This window comes from Carassius carassius, chromosome 36 (genome assembly GCF_963082965.1).
Source record: "Carassius carassius chromosome 36, fCarCar2.1, whole genome shotgun sequence".
Lineage (NCBI taxonomy): Eukaryota > Metazoa > Chordata > Actinopteri > Cypriniformes > Cyprinidae > Carassius > Carassius carassius.
In genome coordinates this window covers 10,117,585-10,139,042 of record NC_081790.1, presented here as the reverse complement: position 1 = coordinate 10,139,042, position 21,458 = coordinate 10,117,585, and positions in this window count along the sequence as shown.

Genomic DNA, 21,458 nt, shown 5'->3' with positions numbered 1-21,458 from the left:
GTCATTTTGCACAAAGAAACTAATACACTTAGAGATGCCTGTTTGACAGTCATACATAGGTATGCTAGATGAATAGTAAAATTTCTGTGCTAATAAACTGAATTTACTTGAATACAAAATAAATGTATTTCATCAATACATTTAATTATTTTTGATTTTATACAGAAACTAACTGAATCATAATTGTTCCTCTGCAAGCCATATTATTATTATTTGTTATCTTATTAAATGTAACTGTTTCACAATCAACAGATTTATGTTGATATTTAGGAATACATTTATTTAGAAAATATGTTTAAATAGTGACAAAAAATATGCCGTTTGTGTGTGTGTATGTATAAAACAATACTTAAAATTAAATATATTGTATCTTTTTAAATTATTATCAAAATGAAGTTCTTCCATTCATGCATGTGCTATTCAGAATATAAAAACAAATATCTCAAATAAAATGCTTCCAAACAGAACAGTATTTGGAGTTTTGCGCAGAAACTGTTTAAAATTGTTCTTGGATTGATTTTTTAATAAACTACTACAATCCATTATGGGGTTGTGCTCTCCATATAGGATACATAAGATGCCGCCTTAGAATTTGGCATGTTTTCCCTATTGGCATTGTCTTAAAATGCTGCCTATAAAGGGATCTCACTAGGTTTTTGAACATGGCTAAACAAACCATAGCCTTACCATCCATCTTCAACTCAGTTTGTGCCCATGACAGTCAGTGCCAGATTAAGCCTAACAAATAGGTGTATGTTTTTCTCATTTACTAAGTATCTGGCATGTGAATGAAAGAACGTGTGTACAGGGAGCATGAGGACACTTTAGCCCCTGCTGAGAGCATCCTGCACTGTAGCATGGCTAGTTTAGCCCCTCTCAGCTCCGCCGGCAGAAAAGCTAATGAGGCGAATGGACAGAACAGATCAAAGGCACCCTGGCTGTGGAACTGAAATCCACTTTACTGTAAGGAATCTCAGTAAAATAGGATTCATATTTTCCACAAGGCCCTGTTCCCTCGCTCTCCTCCCACATAGGAGAAAAGAGGCGAAGACCAAACGGAGGGAATGAGGTGGAAATTGAAAGTGGACGAGTGTCTGTGAGAGAAGACTGCAAACACATTCTTTCACACATCATTTCTTGCAATTGATTAGGAATTTGCTCATCTGTTCTGTTTTCAATTTCACAGCAAATCTATGAGACAGCTGAACCAGTCTGAGCCATTATCATTTTCATTTTTCACTTTAATCACACCAGCAACTGCAAACTCGAAGCGAAAACGTCCAGTGAAGAATTTCCATATTTACTGTCGCTCCCAATCGCAGGTGAAGATCATTTGTTACTAGTCATTGCCTTGTACAAATCACTTTTCACAATTGGTATGTCATATTTTTTGATTAGAAACATACACAGAGAGTGGGATTCACAGTGTGGGTCCAATGGGCCAAAGTCAATGGCGAGTGAAAACGTGCTGGCTATAAACATTTCGGTTTACATTTTATGATAAGGTCTCATTACTTATATTTGTTAATGAAATAACTAAATTTAAATTATGCATTTAGCAGACGCTTTTATCCAAAGTGACTTACAGTGCATTCAGACTATCAATTTGTGTTCCCGGGGAATCGAACCCCTAACCTAGCACAATGCTCTACCACTTGAGCTACAGGAACACTAAAATAATAACTAACATTATAATGCACAATGAGCTATACATTTGTTACAGTATGTATTAACCTGTTAATAAATAAAACAAATATTCATTGTTATTTCATGTTAGCTTAGGTCTATTAGATAATATTAACATATGCCATTTTTTATTTTAATAGTGTATTAGAAAATGTAAAAAAACGTAACTTTAATAAATGTTAAATAACGTAACTAATGTTAAAAATAATAAAGTAAAATAAAATAAAAAAATAAAAAAGTATTCTCGTAGCTTTATAAAATTAAGGTTGAACCACTGATGTCACATTTAACAATGTCCTTACTACCTTTCTGGCCCTTTAACATGTCAGTTGCATTGCTGTCTATTGAGGATCATAAAGTTCTCGGATTTCATCAAAAATATCTTAATTTGTGTCATCCCTTTAATTTTGGTCCAAGGCTGTATCAATACCATCTACACACCATATGAAAATCATTTTGCTTGAGACTAATTGCGCTACCTTGCACTGCCATGATACCTCAAAACTGTCTCCTACTGGCCGAGCAACATAGTGACGGATGTCTCAGACCCAAGGACTTCTAATAACAATGAAAACCTAACCACCACCTCTTCTGTCCCACTCTGACACATCAAATTCACAGTTTGAGTGATGTGGACAGCGGCGAGTTGAATTCACAAACTAGCACTTAAAGGCTGCTGTGTAAAGTAACGAACCTTGAGTATAGGCCATTCATCATGCCTGATATTTGACAGTAAAAGCCATATGTTTTTCACTCGTCTTCACACTGGCAGGTGCCCTCAAGTCTTTGATTACCTACAACAAACAGAGAAGGTGTATTTATTCTTTTAAAGCCATAAAGTGAGGGTCAGACAATATCTCCAGCACATTCTGGTAGTTACTGTATTTAAAATGCATTTAATAAGTATCAGTGCTAACATACATTTTATTCAAAAGATTTGACTGCTAAGTATTTTCAATAAAGAGTTTAGTGTCCTGCAGCTCTGTTTCAAAGCCTCGAACTGCCTTGCTGTATGATGCCTGCATAGACAGCTGGCTTCTATAGCATGCATTAATAATTATATTACCTTGTAGATTTCTGTCAAGTAAATTTTGTTCTTTTGAACTTTCTATTCATCAAAGAATCATGAAAATACAATACTATACTTTCTATAAAAAAAGATTAAACAGCATGACATTCATAATAAAAAGGAATTATTACATTGATAATAGGAAGAAATGTTTATTAATCACCAAATCAGTATATTATAATGATTTCTGAAGGATCGTGTGACATTGAAGACTGTAGTAATATTGAAGTGGCATTGAAGACTGGCTGCTGAATTCTTCGCAATCACAGGAATAAATGACATCTTAAAATAAATGAAAAAAAGAAAAGAGTTACAGGTATTTATTTTTACTCTACTTTTGGTCAGGTAAATTCAGCTTTGGTGACCTTTCAAAAATCTTACCAGATTTTGTATATTAATACTTTTTCAGTTTTATTAACTTTGTTACAGTGTGACTCCTGAAAGAAAGAAAATAGTAAGCAGGCAAGCAAGAAAACAAAAAAGAAAAGAAAGAATAGGAAGTTTAGGAAAAGGAAACTTCACAGACACATTCTGGGGGCAAGCAAGTCTTCAATGAGCCAAGAAAAAGCTCATGTTACTGCTCTCCTCATCAGGTTACACTGGCTACCAGTAGCCGCTCGCATCATATTCAAGGTACTGATGTTTGCCTACAAGATGACCACTGGCACAGCACTATACCTAAACTCACTAGTTCAAACTTATGTGCCCTCCGGAAGCTTGCATTCTGCAAGTGAATGACGCCTTGTGGTGCCATCCCAAAGAGGTTCAAAATCACTCTCACAGACCTTTTCCTGGACTATGTCCAGCTGGTGGAATGACCTCCCAATCTCAATTCGAACAGCTGAGTTTTTACTCATTTTCAAAAAGCATCTAAAGACTCATCTTTTTCGCCAGCCCTTGACCAACTAATACTAGCACTTACCTTTTCTTGTCTATTCTATTCTATTCTATTCTCAAAAAACAAAACAAAAAAAAAACACAAAACAACAACAACAACAACAAAAAAACACATAGCCTGCGCTAGACTAACTGAGACTTGTCATGACATTTGTATACTGTTGTTGTTCTCTCGTTGGTCTGATTGCTTCTATTGTTCTCATTTGTATGTTGCTTTGGATAAAAGCATCTGTTAAATAATTCAATGTAAATATAAGACCAGTATTATTATTTAGTATTAGTTTTATTAATTATTAATATTAAATATGCACATGGTACTTATTTCTTTAAGGCATTTCATCACAATTTTATGAATTTAGAGATCTCCTAATGTAATATGACATAATTCTCTGCTATTTATTATGTGGTTGTAAATCAACCAACTTTCACAAAATGATGGAAAGTAACATGACTCATACTGACAAATTCCCACCTTTTGTCTTGAATGATTGAGCCATTCTCCCTGATGGAAAACAGCAGGATCTGAGTATGGGTCTGAATTAAAAGGGTCTCCCTTAAGCAAAGGTCTGAAGTTTTTCCTGATTTTGCTCATCTGTTTTTGAATTATATTGATGAAAACACATCTATCACTGGTATGTTTCCATTGCATTAAATTATTGCCCAGAAATGTATAGGCCTTCTGAAGTGAGCAGAACGCACACCGAGCAAACTGAGCACGTCAGGAATCCAAATCAGTCTGAAGATGAGGACAACAGCGGACTGAAAAACCTAACAACTTCTTCATTTTATTTTGTGTGGAAAGGAAAAGGCTTTCACTGGTGAGAAAAGGGAAATGAGAAAAGCAAACTTTAGAATAATGAGATGCTGAAATATGGGGAAAATTGTGGGAAGAATTAAATATAAATTGCAAAAAGGGATGTTAAAAATTAGAAAGTGTGAGTGGGTACACAATAAGAATGAGAGAATGCTAGAGAAAAAAAAATGTAGAAGGGGAGAGAAATGGAGGGAGAGGGGCCCCAGGCAGGCTGGAGCAAGCCAGAGCAGGAAAGGCTGTTTTTGCTGAAAGGGAGGACAGAACTTGCCAAGAATAACCTTCTTTGCTGTCATGAAGCCATTCAGGAGAGGCACAGGGAGCGAAAGAGAGTAGGGAAAGAGCGAGAGAAACGCCTTAGGGGCTTAAAAAGAAATCACATGGGTGCCAGCGCTCCCTCTCTTTCTTATTTTCTTCTCTATCCCCTATTGATTCACCCACCCATTTCCATCTTTCCACACTCTGCAGTGTCATCAGACCAAAAAATGAAAAAAAGAGAGAGAATCTGTCTGTACAAGCACTAATAATTTCATATCGTCCCACTTGCATGTATAGAAAAAACATGCCAGGTGAGTATTAAAAACATATGAAGCTTGTTAAAGTTCAGTTTAAAAGTGAGAATCACTGACAGATATGACTTTAAAATAAATTGTTATTTACTCAAACTCAAGTCGTTCCAAAATGTGTTATTTACTTTCCTCAGTGGACACAAAAGATGAAATATTGATAAATGAAATGGCCATTTTTTTCTGTTTGAAAATGAAAAGGGTTGTCAGGCTCAAAGACTTTGCATTTCACCACTAGTGACGGAACTTTTAAACTGGTCGTGAAACACTTGTTATCTTCTGCTTATTCACCAATAAATGATCACCAATACATCTAAGAAATTAGTGCTAATCAATGTAAATAATTATTTAGCAATTACAAAATAATTATGTCAGACATAATTATTCATAAAAGCCCATTTTACAGAAATGTCACACACAGTCCAGACACTAAATAATTTAACATATCCAAAGCTGAAATTAGACATGAAAATTCCACATTATGCATAAGGTCAAAACTTGAACTTGTGTTCCTGTGGCTTAGTGGTAGAGCATTGCATTAGCAGCACAAAAGGTCATGGGTTCAATTCCCAGGGAACACTTGTTCTGTTAAAAAAAAAATGTATATCCTCAATGCGCTATAAGTTGCTTTTGATAAAAGCATCTGCTAAATGTACACTTCACAGAGCTCTTTATTGGAAATGAATGACTTCCGTTCTGTTGTTTATTGGCGATAGTGTAAAGGCAGCTTAAAATTCCTTCTTTCAGGGTATTTACTGTATAGTGGACAATTTGCATAGTGATTCCTTACAGTAACATGGTTTTACTGTGAATTTGTAAAGCATATACATTTAATCTACAATGAGTTTTCACACCAATGACTGTTTTATCCTTCTTCATGCTATGAGTGATGACTGCAAACACATCCATAGAGAAAAAGGAATGGTTTCCAGAATCCGAAAAGATCTATAATGAAAGTATAATGCATAATAAGCTATGACAAACTGCTACAGTATATTGTGAAAACCATATAAAATACCAAAATACCATTCGATAGTTCAGGGTCAGTAAGTGTTCTGATGTACAACATCCATCTCTTCTAGTTTTTGCCTGTTATTTTGGTTAAAATAAGTTAGGCAGGGCCTTAATAAGTAAGACATGCATGCAAGTTCATCCATGTTTACGAAGATCTTCATCTGCTTGTACACAAGGCGCATTGCATCCAGGTTTTACACACAGCAGAGACTGACACTGAAGAGAAGAAATTGCTGAATAAACTTGTTATTTTTGTTTTCTTTGCACACAAAAAGTATTCTTGTAGCGTAATAAAATTCAAGTTGAACCACTGATGTCATGTTGACTATTTTAACAATGTCATTACTACCTTTCTGGGCCTTGAACGTAAAAAATATCTTAATTTGTGTTTCGCAGATGAGGGTGAGTAATGAATGCCAAAATTTACATTTTGGGGTAAACTATCCCTTTAAGCAGCACAATTGTTTTAACTTTGATAACAATAAGAAATATTTCTTGAGTACCTAATTTCTGAAAGATCAGTTGACACTGAAGACTTGAGTAATGGTTGCTGAAAATTACAAAATTACTTTTTAAATTATATTGATTATATATCATCAAATAAACTGTAGTGTATAATGTAAAATGTGGCTGGTGACTTGTCAGAGGCAACAGACTACTGCATTTCTACCTTTATATAATTTTTATTTTTTATATTTGCTCATTGATTAAAAAGCAGAACAAACACTAAGCAATATAACGTCAATTTTGTTAGGTTTATCTCTAGTCAGTCCTCATTTCCTAATTTAGAAAGCATGCTGTGAGTTATTCTCAAAGGGTAGCAAACAGCTGGTGTGAAACATCCGCACAGAGCAGATCAAAAGAGCTGATAGAGAGAGAGAAAAAGAAAGAGAGATGTCAAGGAGACAGAGAGACAGAGCAAATCCCTCAGGCCTTTACCGCAGCATGGTGTGGCACACGAACAACACGTCTGCCTTCTAAATCAGCATCTCTCGCTCTCATTGCTCCATCCACCCAGCAGGCTTTGAAGAAGTTACTTTGTCATTCAGTTCTCTGACATCCAGCAGCCTGCACCACAACAGAATGCTGCTTCGCCATCCCCATCCCCACCACACTCTAAATGTTTGATTTTCATTCATTTAACTGCAGGTGTCACATTTACCTCCTTTGGTCCTTTGATAAATGTGCTCGGCTCGTGACTCCCTAATACAGGACAGACGGAGAAACAACAAATCTCTGCAGAATATCATGTCTGTACAATAAATCTCCTTGCTGGAAGAGGTCAAATCTACCCATCATGCTTTTTTCCCTCTTTTTTGATAAAATGGATAATTTGGAACTTGAACTTTAAGTTCTAATTAAAACCTATCTACACATCAACATATTGAAAACCAGGACATTTTGAATCATTTTATTGTAAAATAAATAAATACAAACTAAGTACTCGATTAAATAATAAAAAAAATACAAGTTTATAACTAAACAAAAAAAAAACATATTAATTACATTGAATTTATATATTGCTAAAATACAAAAATAGATAATTGATGTATTATTGTTAAATGCAACCGTAAAATTGCATTAAAAAGCAACTGACCAAAATATTCCAAAAAATATGTTTTTTAGATAAAATGCGATTCAAAATAATTATTGATGTATTTTTTGTCATATTTATCATTTTAAACATTTAATATCTTTTTACAAATTTATTTTACACTTAACTAAAACAAAAGATTTATTGCTACACATAACTACAGCAAAAGTGGTTTATTCACAATTTTATTGTTGAATTATGAAAGTGATAACTGATTCCTTCATTTAATTTTCAAGTGGCACTGCTCCTCAATAGAAACAGTCCAAGAAAGGTTTGTGGAAGAAACTTCTCTGCCAGTTTCAAAGAGCTCCAAAAGAGTAATTGGCTATTTTGAATGCATCTGCTTTTTGTCAACTGACAGCCTGAATATATTGTGGCGTAAACACTATTTTACTTCCAAACAATGGAAGATGGGGGAATGTTGAGAAATCCTGCTTAAAAACTGTTTTTTTTACTCACAACACCACACAAGTGTACATTACACATTCTTCATAAATAAAGACCAATTTATAATGTGAAAAAAAAAATCCTGATTTGTAATGAATCTCAATCTAAATGATTTCTGACCAGTTTAAAAAAAGCAGAATTAAACTGTAATAATATCAAATTCGGTAAAGCTGATGCAAAACACAACCTTATTTTAGCTATTCCATTTGGTCCTAATAGCACAGAAAGTACACACTTTACCGTTAAGTATCACTTACACTGAACTCTGAATGAAACAATCTACTGAGTTTATTCTCAGTAACTGAGGATGTATCACGGTTTGAAATATGAACTCGACAGACACTGTCACACACTTAATCTTTGTGCAGGAACACAGACTCCTTATGGTGCTGTCACCAACCTGCTGAAAGAGAAAGACATAAAGAGGGGAAGGAAAAAGACCTTGTTGACACAGAAAACACCATGCAATCGAAGCACATCAGCATCTATAATGTGATGCTACATATTCAGCAGAGCCCCTTACGCTAATCATCCCGATCCTCATCTACTCAAACCTGCACCCAGACGACTCTGCCATCTGCCCGCGGGGTGTTCAGTTCAGATGGTGTACAGACACTGCTCTACTCTGGAGGGGGCTGCTGGGACATGCCAATATGTGCATGAGTCTGTATACTACCTTGACATTTTTCCAAGAATGCTTGCTAATACTCGGTTAGAATTTTGTGGCTTGAATCCAGATCAGCTGTACTAAGATACTGAGAATTTTCTTCCTGTACAGAAGTTTGTGTTTCACACAGTCATGTAGCTTATAATTGTCGAGTATGAAGGCTCGCTAGTATTAATAATTTGTGATCCAGCACTCTGCTGTTACTTAAAGAGAATGAGAGAGATGGAGAGAGAATATGAGAAAAAAGGCAAGAGAGGTTACACAGTACAAAGGCTCATTAAGAATGTGTTCAGCCTCAGCCAATGCTGGTAAAAGTTTTAAGTGCCTCTAAAACTTAAAAAGGTAATTTCCAAATTTGTGTTGTTTAAACGTTAAAGTCTTTATGTTATTATCACTATTTATGTTATTAGTGCAAGTAAAAATCAGAATTGACTTAATGTTGCAGGATCTGCTCTCACTTGCATGTACAATACACACTAAAGCATGACGTCAGCTCTCTCTGATGTGCCTGACTGATAGATGGCTTGTGGTTCTTGCCAAGAGAACTTGCAGAACTGTAAATTACAGCTACAACTGCAGAGTAAAACTTATACATTCGGTCTCTCTCAAAAGTAGATTAGTGCTGGGCAGCACAGATGTAGTACAAAAGGGGTACAAAGGTCTGAGACAACGCTGAAAATCTGGGATTCAAAAAAAAAAAAAATTATGAGCATAAATTTTCTGATTTAAAATTTGGGCTAGGTAAAATTTTATAAAAAATGTAAAAAAATGATATAGTGAAATATTATTTTAAAATAACGGTTTTCTTTTTTCATATCAGTTAAACACTTCAAGCTAAGACACAATCAAAACTAAGACATTCTGAACTTAAATTTCAACATAAAATTAAATTTTCATTAAAATTTCTATGCCTGCAACACATTTTGTAGAAATAATGGAACTCAAATAGAAACATTTTTCACTAGTGGAGCCCACTGAATCTGATTCTGGATTGGTCTCCCTGTGCAGCTACAGGGGAGCTTGCACTGCACTCATTGCCGGATCGAATAACCAAATAACAGGAATTTTTGAAAACAATGACTCCCTGATTTCTCCATAAACCCTCACCTTATCATTCTGGGGTCGCAAAGCCTAAACTTGACCTCCACCAAATGTCACTTGGCATACAGCCACCTCTGTTTCACCCTGAAGTTTGCCTCGGAGAGGGAGAAAAAGCTCTAAACCAAGTCCAGCTGTGGAAAGACTACAAGTTCTGCACCATTACCCCTCCTCAGACCAACATTCATGCAAATATATATTTCTTAAAAAAAAAATTATCACATTTGAGTGTGATATGTATATTTATGCTTTAATCAGAGAACTACGCTGTTAGCCAAATGCTAAAGAATAAATGTAATTTATTAACTTAAATTTCAGCTAGGATTCTGGATTGCGGTACAAGGCAGCTCACTGGGTTTTGAAATAGCCTCAGTATACTCACAACCAACTTCCAAGTACCTTTTATTGAACTCTCTCTTGCATCAACGTCTTCTGCTGGACTTCCATTTCTCCATTTCTCAGAATGGTCATCTTCACTGAATGTTGTGCACTAGTGTTTACTAGAACTATTATGGGGAAAATAACTGCCTAGATAAGTATGGACAATTAATATAAAAGAAATAGGTCTGAAGGCTCTGAGGGAACATGATGGGCTTTAAGGACCCATGTCCATATAGCATCCCTTGGTTAATTGATGTAGATCTATAAAATAAAAACACTTATCCTGTGTCCTATTAGCCAAGTAGAAAAACACTTGAGTGGCCATCCACATGCTCTCAGTCTGGAAAAAACACAGTGATTTATTATACTCTGTGGTTTCGGACTGGGGCAATGTTTGTGTGTACTGACAAGAAACACAACATTTAGTGAGGGCTTTCAAAACAGCATTACCAAAGAGCCCGGGCCAAGACAAAATGCCACCCACATTTAGAAGGCTGTTCTTGTATAGCTATAACAACCATGGTAACAAAAAATCAGATAGCCTTATCTTTTTAGTCAGCCCCTGCTAAAATGCAAGCATCGAAAAACTGATTCGTTTTCTTTTGAGGTCAGGTTGACAAATCCATGAACTCGAGCACTGAAAAGCAGGAAAACTACTCAAGTAAAACCTTGCAGTTTTCAAGAAAAGGCTCATTTGTGTGTTAATTGAACTGATGTCAAATAAATGCTATCTCTGCAATTCACATCTTCTAATTCAAGCAAATGTGTTTAAGATTTGCCCAAGCATTTGAATCCTAACAAAAGGAAGACAAAAGTCCTCTCTTGGTTACCTCTCAGACATATGGAACTGTTCTGGAGAACAATAATATCCTATTCTCAAAGCAACTCAATTTTTATCATTGAATAAACATTTACAGATAGACATCAGAATGCATTTCTAGTAATGAAATGAAAGGCCATTAATCTCCTTTTATATGCATTATTGGTATAAAATCTTCAAGAATCTACAATTGTGGGAGTTAAAAAAAAAGGATCTAAAAACCCTCAACAACTCAACTCGTTTGCTGGTCTTAAAGTTGGCATGAAATGGAAATTCATCTTACTGTGAACAGATCATTCATATAGTATGATTCATTTAAAAAGTAAAATTAAAAAATGTCAACTTGATCTTTCGGTGAAACAGTGACTTCCAAGTCCCGCCCTACATTTTTTTTTTTTTTTATCCATTTTACATGGATGTATGTAACAATATAAAGAAGAGATATTTTGCTACATCCATTACATTGCAGCATTAAAGTGCCCCTAATATGCCATTTCGAATATTGCTTCATGCAGTGTTTAAAGGGATACTCCACCTCAAAATAAAAATGTTGTCATTAATCACTTACCCCCATGTCGCTCCAAACTCGTAAAAGCTTTGTTCATCTTTCGAACACAATTTAAGATATTTTGGATGAATCCAGGAGGCTTGTGACTGTCCCATAGACTGCCAAGTAAGTTACCCTTTAACGTAGCTGTAGGTGAATGCAAACAGTCTGCAAAGTTATTGTCTCCAAAAAAAGAAAAAGAAAAAGAATAGACTCCAAACAGCATAAATGTAGTAATTTAAATCCAACTTCCATGATGGCTACATGTCATGGGGTAACACATTCGCATAATGCGCGCCTTTGTTCGACGTTGACTGGCCACGAACAACTTGACCCGTCCTCACATCATTTTACTGACGACTGCTTCTCTAATCTCGGGGAGTTCTTCGAGGGATTCACCAAACACTTGCTCTTGAAAGATGGCTCAGTACCCAGTTTATTTAGATCAACTGGAACCAATGAATCTCAAACTGAAAGTATGATAAACATTTTTTGAGAAAGGAAAAGCATTGTTTGATCTTGTATGCATGTAAACATTTTGTAGGAGACTCCCAAAACATTAGTAGGAATCTTAAAAATTGCAGAATATGGGCACTTTAACTGATTTATGCTAATGTCCCAGCCTCGCCAAACTTGAGTTTAGCTAGTGGACTAGTTTTGAGTTCTCAGAAGCAGTCATGTATGTGCTGACTCACAGCAAATGCCTATAACAAGGCCGCCTTGAATTCTCAATGAAGGCGCTGTGATGAAACAGAACAAGCTGTCATTCCGCAGTGCTAAGTGCTGGGATTGTCTGAAACGCTAAACTGAAACGCCATCCACAGGGCCTTTCGTTATGCTGACACGATTATGGCTGCGGAAAAGAAGGAGGGAGGAAGGGATGAAGATATGGAAGGAAGGAGATCCAGTGGGAAGTGATTATTAATTCATTGTGAACAGTGATGCATGTTTATGCCTCACACTTAGCTTGTGTTTGGACTCGTCTGTTTATTCTTCAGGACTATACGGCACAGATCTTCTCTAAGCTGGTTGTATTGAATGTTAAGCCGTTGTTTATTTGATTGCATCATCTCTGAATGTGTCAGTGGCTATCGTCAACCTCTATTAATCTTCCTTTCATCTCTTTGGCTTTGCAATGCTGAGACAGATTTTCACAAATGTTCTCTCCTTCCACAGGGGCTTTGATCTGATCCTCCCCACCTTCTCTGGTGGATAACAGATTCAGAAGGATCTGAGTGGTAATAGGGCCAGAAAACCCAATAAAATTTGCTTTATAGTTGCGGCCCGTGTGAGCAGATGGTCTTTTCCCATCAATGATCTGAACACTGAGTTGCAAGATGTAGATTTCAGACTTATTTTATAATCCAACGTCGAACGGCAGGTGTCAGAAAAGGTTCTCCATTGTGCGATTGCTCTTGTCTATATTTAATGGATTGAATCTGTACTCCTCTGAGAGTGGAGCGAGACAGGCAGGGAGTAAGAAAGAGAGAAAGAAACAGTTTCTTTGATGAAGTGGAGCAGGTCCCATCATTAGTGGTCATTCTGTGTGCGAAGCTCCATGCCATGGGGATGTGATTAAATCAGACCCTGTAAGACAGCTTTAAAGAGGCATGAACAAGCAGTGGTTTTCCAACATAGTAAACATTCAGCATCTACTGAAAAAACAATCAGTGCCATATTGTCTCTCTATGATTAGCCTGCTCATTTTTAGCCCAGCTGAGCTGGTCCACTTCATTATATTTTGTGGTTTGGAAATACATTCAACATGCATTTTTAATTTGTTTTAGTATTTGCCTAACATGCTCTGCAGACGTCTTCATTTATTTAAAAAGTCAACATACAAGCAGATTGAACAGTTACTACAGTATGGCCACAAAATGACTATGATCAAGCTAAATCTTTGGCGGAAAAAACCCACAGTGGTGTCCAGAAAAGGCAATGGCAACCGAAATTTGTATAAACAGGTTTGAATGTTGTGTACTGCTTGAGCATTCATTACAGAGAACAAATTAGCTGCATGAAAATTGCACCGTCAGAATGCATCAACACAACCAGTGATGTGGGATGCAAATAATATGTCTTACTGCACTTTGAGGGGGAACAGAGCCCTCGGTGGAGATGCAGTCTACCATAATCTCTTCTTTATGATGCCAAGTGAAGAAATGCGACCGGCCTACACAATGACTCCACACAACCCTGCCCATTTATGAAACCATACACTGAACATTCATGAAAGAAACATTGGGAAACTTCTGAGTCTCTGAAGCAAGCATGTCCCTCATCAAATGGAGCCGAGTTGAGAAACCAGTTTTTTTTCCGTTTACACATGTGAATGAACAAATAGCTTTATAATAACCTATTTATATTGATGACTTGATCCCTTGGGAGTCCTGATCAAGATTAGGAAAAGACTGTTGAATTACGAGTTAATTTATGCTTCACTTCTGAGCCCATCCGGAAATGGCATTACGGCAAAAACATCATGAAACTCAAAGAACTTCAAACTCAGCCACAAAACCACTTCAAAATGGGAGCCAAGTCTAGCAGCAAACCCTAGGGTTGGCATCAAGAACTGTTAGACAAAGAGAGATGGAGGGAGGACAAGCACATTTAGGTAGATTTCAAAAGATCCTATTGTTTTTGAGCACATACCATAAAGTGGTTTGGAAGAATTGGCCACAAAAGATGCATTATAAAGGAAATGTAACTGCTTCTTTGAGTCTGTTTTCTGTCATGGTGAACTCAAATTGCCCTGATGCTTGAAACACTTGCACAGATGAATTGCTTAATCCTCACATATGTTGTTAAATCATTGTTTGTCAAGACAATGGAATGAAGAAAAACTCAAGGGCAAGCAATTAATCATTTTTATACATGTTCTCTATACTATAAGGAGGCTTCCTTATTTATGGTGACATTGACCAAAATTATTAAAATATTAACAATTTTAAAAATAGTGTTTAAATCTAATGGCAATCCACATAGGGATAATTTATATGGGGACACTTTGACTGCCAAAAAAACTGTGGATCAAACAGGAATGTCTGATGTAGGTAGTTTTTCAAACCACAAATGTGAATGTAGCATTTCATCAATCATCAATTGTCAAATTTATAGTAAAAATCTAATGTCATGCAAACACTAAATCAAATATTCTATTTATATTACATCCATTTAAAAGTTTGAGGTCATTAGGATTTTATGCAGCCAGGATGCATTCAGTTTATCAAAAGTGGAGTTTTTTTCCTTAGACTTGCTAAAAAGGAAAAAAAGAAACAGATTTTCCACAAGGTTATTAAGTAGTCTATTTTCCATTGTGATCATGTTTCATCCGCACCAAATCAGTATTTTAGAATGGTTTCTGAAGGATCATGTGGCACTGAAGACTGGAATAGATCAGCTTTGCTCAGAGTAATAAATTACATTGACAGTTATTTCAAGTTGTAACAATATTTGAAAAATATTAGTGTTTTAACTGTATTCTTGATCAAATAAATGCAAAAGCCTTAGTGAGCATGGAGACTTCTTACAAAAACATAAAAAAAATTTTTACAAACCACAAATGTCTGAACAGCAGTGTGTATACTGTACTCTACACACAGAAGGCACAGGGATAGGCTCCAGCATCCAAACGACCCTCCCCTATGGATGGATGGTTGCATATACATGTACTGTACAAAGACATTTTCATAAATATGCTTCATAAATGAAATGGACACAATTGCACACAGTTTCCAAGTTGCCTCATACAAATGTCACTAACACACCAATTGCCAACCTTCACAATGCTCTCCATAACCTAAACATTTAAGCATGTTGCTCAGAACTGATCCAGGGTCCTTCATCACCAGAAGCTAAATCACAAAGTACACATGTTCATTCAAACTATGACTTCTAAACTGCTGAGTCTCTTTAGTTGCAAGAAAGTGAAGGAAGTGCCTGCACACTTCATCAACACACATTACACTCCCACATATGCAGTTTCAGTCACAGCTATGTCTTTTCATTTATTAAAGACGTGAACAAGTTTTTATGCAGCTCTGCAAGTTTGTGTTGGCTTTGCTTTAGCACAGCTAACCTATTGAAAAACTGAAGGAGCGGCATTGAGAGTTTCGCAGTTCGCCAACTTTCTTCTTTGCCCTCCCTAAAAAGTCAAAGTCAAACCAGCTATTGAGAGATTTCTGACTGAAAGAAAAGGCTTTGAAGTGGAGTGAAAGCGTTTTCTTTTGATCTGTGTTGAAACGCTAAATACGTGTCAGTGTGGACATTTGTTCTAACACGCTGGAGATCCAAACAGAGATGAGCTTGTTGAAAGAGAACTTTAAACACACACACACACACACACACACACAATCCTTTCTGGAAAAACCGAGAGTTTTCTACACATCTCTCTGCATGCACTGCCATAAGAACCCATACATCACCGACGTTTGTGATTACAGGGAAAAACGATACATCAAGAATAAAGCTGGCTTTTGTTTTAAAGTATGTGTGACTTGAAGGAACTGTCTCAACAGTAATAATAAACAGAAACGTTTCAGTCATGAACTGCCTTTCTCAACTGTACCAGAGACAGTGGCCGAGTTCAAGACAAAGGGAGAGAGAGCTGGGCAAGGAATCAGAGCGATGGAAAGGATACTCTCCATCCCACAGGACGGGAGATAATGAGTTCCTTTCTACGCAGTTGGTTTTCCTAATTTCATAAAAAATGTTTAATTGATTAAATGCTCCTTCAACATCCAGACAATATTTCATTATGGCCATGTGGACATGTGCTGTAAAGGTTAAAGTAGACTGTTCTGCCAATAACTGAACTGGCCAGCAGAGATAAGCCTCCGTTTTTCTAGTCGTCTGTCTTAATTTAGCAGGAAGACGTCTGAAGAAATTTTGGAAAAGTAACAAGTGATGAAAATATCTCAAAGGTTTTGCATAAGCCATAAAAGAAATTACCTCACATTCAGCAATGTTTTGCTTTGAAACTGCAGGGGGAAAAAGTAAACGCATAGAACTATGTTTAGCTGAATGGAAAACATTTTTGTTTCTTGAAATAAAAAATTATGGAAAAATGCAATCGGATTATATTTCAGCTCTGTATTATATCTCATTTTCATTTAGTTTAACTTGATGTACTAAAATAAATATTAATTTTTTTTAAAAGGTACATAGCTATCAAATAAAATAAACAGATACAAAATTACTAAAACTTTACCTAAAACTAAGATGGAAAAAAAAAAAAAAAAAAAAAAAAAAAAAAAAAAAACCTCAAAATATACTGTGACGGACCTCCGTGAAGTTGGCACCCCATAAAACGAAATAATTTCCAAAACTATGCCATTCGTTTGTGCTGCGTTTGTGCTGATTTGTGCCGCAAAAATGAACGTTTGTGCTGGTTTGGTGTTTGAGATATTGAACATTATTTTTTGGGTTGCGTGACGTCACTCTCCACCCCATGTCCTTCAAATCGCTCCAAACCGGTGTCATTCGTTTGTGCTCGGTTTGTGCTGGTTTGTGCCGTTAAAACAAACACTGTATCTGTTTTCCTTTCGCAGATATAATAAATTTAATTCGGGAGCTGTGACGTCACTCTCCACCCCACCTCATCTAAATCGCACCAAACCGGTGTCGTTCGTTTGTGCTCGGTTTGTGCTGGTTTGTGCCGTTAAAACAAACACTGTATCTGTTTTCCTTTCGCAGATATAACAAATTTAATTCGGGGCAGTGACGTCACTCTCCACCCCATGTCCTTCAAATCGCACCAAACCGGTGTCATTCGTTTGTGCTCGATTTGTGCTGGTTTGTGCCGTTGAAAGAAACACTGCAACTACGATCCCCTCTTAAACATAAAAAAAGAAACTTTTTAAGTACAGTTACATAACTGTCCACCCCATATGGTCCAAATCGTTGCAAAACTGTGCTGCTCGTTTGTGCTCGATTTGTGCCGGTTTGTGCCGTTACGAGGAACATTGTATCTTTTCCCCCTCCTTAGAAATAACACATTGGATTCGGGGCAGTGACGTCACTCTCCACCCCATGCCGTCCAAATCGCCCAAAACCGGTGCTTTTTGTTTGTGCTCGATTTGTGCTGTTTTGTGCCGTAGAAAGAACCATCATAAATTATTCCATTCTTTAGACATCACAAAATCTTTGGAGGAGGAGTGACGTCACGCAAGCAAGCCACGCTCTCCATCCATCTCGTCTACAAACCTGTCCGGTTCGTTTGTGCTCGCACAGGGCCGCAGCTGTCAGTGTTCTTTTCTGTAGATATGGGAATGTTTTATTTTAGATTTGTGCTATTGACATTTGATCTTTATATAATCACCAATGCACTATGATATGTAATGTACTGCCACTACTGTGGCTGTAAGCTACGTGTGACTGATGCTTAATTTTGTATTAAAATAAAGTAACCAATAAAAAAAAAAGTGTCTTAAGTTTTCTGAATACTTTTAACAGCTTACAGTCATTTAAAGTCTTTCTGCCCCCTTAAAAACATTTGTTTACCCTAAGCACTGCATAGTGGGAAAACAAAACAGGAAAGGGGATCTGGCTGTGAAAAAGGTAAGCATGTGCTCTGAGATAAAATACTAAAAAAAGTACTAAAATCATGTGTGCAGGTCAATAAAATTTACAGGACCATTTGAACAAATAATAAATTGATAGACACGTCAAAAATGTGAAACTTTTTATTCATTTTGGGCATTTAGGTAAATGTATCATGTCCAAATGATCATCCATTGGTCATTAATAAGCGTAGACCTATGACATTCTTATGCCATGCCATAAAATACATTAAGTTATTAGTTTTGTACAGCAATGTACATTTCATGGCATAAAGCTTGATTTTATGCAGAGGAAATGACAGAAAGCAATATAAAAGTGGAATATGTGTTCCATTTAATCCTCTGAAGTCATATAATTAAATTTACAATGTGAACAGACTAAAATGTAACTAATTCACAGAAAAGATTGTCACCCATCCTGTACTGGGCAAGTTCAGTTATTGCTACTTTTCTTATAACTGGAAAATGTGTTGTCTTTTTGAGCTCTTTTGTAATGAATTTGTTGATTTAGTTCACAAAAGGATTCTTAGTAAATCTTAATCTGACTGATATTTTTTTTTTCTGAACTCATTGACTTGCTGATCCATATCACTGGAATGAAAGATTAACAGAAAACAATGACTTTGAGATGAGATTTTTACTGAAATATTGAAAATTCAGTCTGTTCTTTTAAGCCACCAAATGACGGATTTTCTAGTCATAAAAAAGTAGCAATATCTAAACACGGCCAATATAGGATGGATGACCAGATTTTCTGAGGTAAATCTAATTGAATGACCACAGAACAATTGGACTATAGTCTGCACATGCTTTTATTTCAGCCATCATTTACTTGAACTGATTTGGAAAACAATATGCAGTTTAAGTGAATGGCGACTAAGTATATCACTCCCTATCATTTTGCCCAACATCTCGATTCCATGGAAGTATATATATATATATATATATATATATATATATATATATATATATATATATATATATAATGTATATGTACACACACACACACACACAAACCGTATAAATAAGCAAGTAACCTGTTGGTAACAAGTTAGTTCATTTGGCCCAACTACTTTATTAAAAACTACATTAAAAATTATTCCTGTTTTGATCAGATGCCTAGGAAACCAGCCTGTGGATGTGATGACATCATCAAAGTCATCAGTGCTGCAAAGGAACAGATTATTACAGGGACAAACATAGCAGTTCCTACAGAAAAGGTGTGGGCAAATTTAAGCAAACAACTAAACAACAAAGTTTCACCAAAGAACCTTTATACTATTGTCAAGACAAACAGGCACAATATATGGCAAATCCTTGAGCTCAGCAAAACCGACACAGATATCCAAGATCAAGGTCCAAACAGTGACAGCTCACAAGAAAGCTCAGCTGATTTTCATTCAGTTGTGTCAAAGGCAGACACAAATCAGCAAAGTCAATGCTACGACATTCAATTTGAGATCAGTCTCTCTCATCAGAGATGGGTAGAAATCTGGCCTGAAAAGGTTGATTACAATGACAAATCACTCAGCACATGTAAAAGAGAATACACCATCCTGAAACGTGGTGCATGGACACACGTCCTGTATGAGGAGATATGGAAAAATATCAAAACCTCATGCACTCTTAGATTCAGGAGGGCAAAGATTTTTCCAAATGTTGCATCTCACTACATAGACATAATTGGGAACTGCACAGAGTGTGACGCACAATTGTCTATAACAGCAGAGAACATGCCAGTGGATAATGAACCAGTTGTGCTTCAATGCATAATCCGCAATGTTGATGACAGTCTCCATACTGGCAAAGCAAAACGGAAGTTATCAGGGGATCTGAGAACAAGTGTGTCTAAAGAACTCTGGGAAGGCCGAAAACCAGCACATGTATGGCGAGCAGCCGAGGCTTACAAAATGATGGATGTTGGTGACCCAGAGCCTAGCCACCTGCCAAATCTGGCAACATTAAGAAAAGCCAAACAAGAGATGGGTGACAAAGAGCTCGGAGACAAAGACCCAATCATGTCACTACATCTACTAAAATACAGTGTACCCCACAATGGAAGCATTCACGACATAGGCCTTGATAAGTTTTTTTGCCATTACTGGACCCCATCTCAGCTGCAAGTGTATCAAATGAAATCCAAGTACTCTGGCTCATTTGTGAGCTTTGATGCAACAGGTACAGTTGTGAAAAGACTGAGAAGACCCTGTGGCAATTCTGGACATGTCTTCCTGTATCAAGGAGTTTTGTGTTCACAGGGAGATCATATTCAAGTAGTGCAAATGCTATCAGAGAGCCACACCATCAATTCTATTGCCAACTGGCTCAATGAATGGCAACGAGCAGGTGCTGCTGTGCCCAAAGAGGCGGTCTGTGATTTCTCCTTGGCTTTGCTTGGAGCACTGGTTAAGGCCTTCACTCCTTACCCAGACCTGAAAACGTACATCAATCAGTGCTTTGGAGTGCTGACAAGGAAGCCCGAAGACTCAAAGCTCCCACCTTGCTTCATCAGAGTAGATGTTGCACACTGCATCAAGCTCATTAGCCGGTGGGAATGCCTTAGACAAAAAGGAAACAGAGTAAGAGAATTCTATCTACGAGCCATGGCACAACTTTTACAGTCTGATACACTGGAAGATGCAAAGGAGCTCATTCATTCAATTGCAGTTGTTGCCTTCAGTGAATCAGAAGGAAACGATGACAAAGGTTTACCTGTTGTCTCGGAAACATGCAAAGCACAATTGAAGAGACGATTTGCAGAGGGGGTCTTGCCATGTGTCTCTGAAGATGACAAATTAACAGAGGTGACCGGAGTCGAGGAGACACTCCACACAGATCTGAAAACATGGGTTACAGAAATCTGTGAAGAAAGTAAGATGATTGCAGCACATCATGGTGACAGAGACAATCTTCATTTCCTTCCAGAGCTTGTCCCAAATATAATAAGAATGGCATGCTACCTACCTCTTTGGACAGCTGTGATGGTTCCACACTTTAAAAGCGCACACAACACAGCAAGCTCTGCAAATGTTGAGGCTGAATTTAAAAACATAAAACACGGCCTTTTCAAACATGAAAGCCTCCCCATCCGAATTGACCGTTTTGTCACACGCCACCTTGAGTTTCTTGAGGGAAACATGAGGCTTTCCTCTGCACCGGTGAAGATAACAGAGCACATTGAGACAAAGAATCAGAAGACACAAACTGCCCATAGTGAGCAGGACACAGAGGTTAAGCAACAATCAGTGGAGGAAGACCCTGTTGAAAACTGGAAAGGCCTCGGTGTTCCTCCAAAAAAACG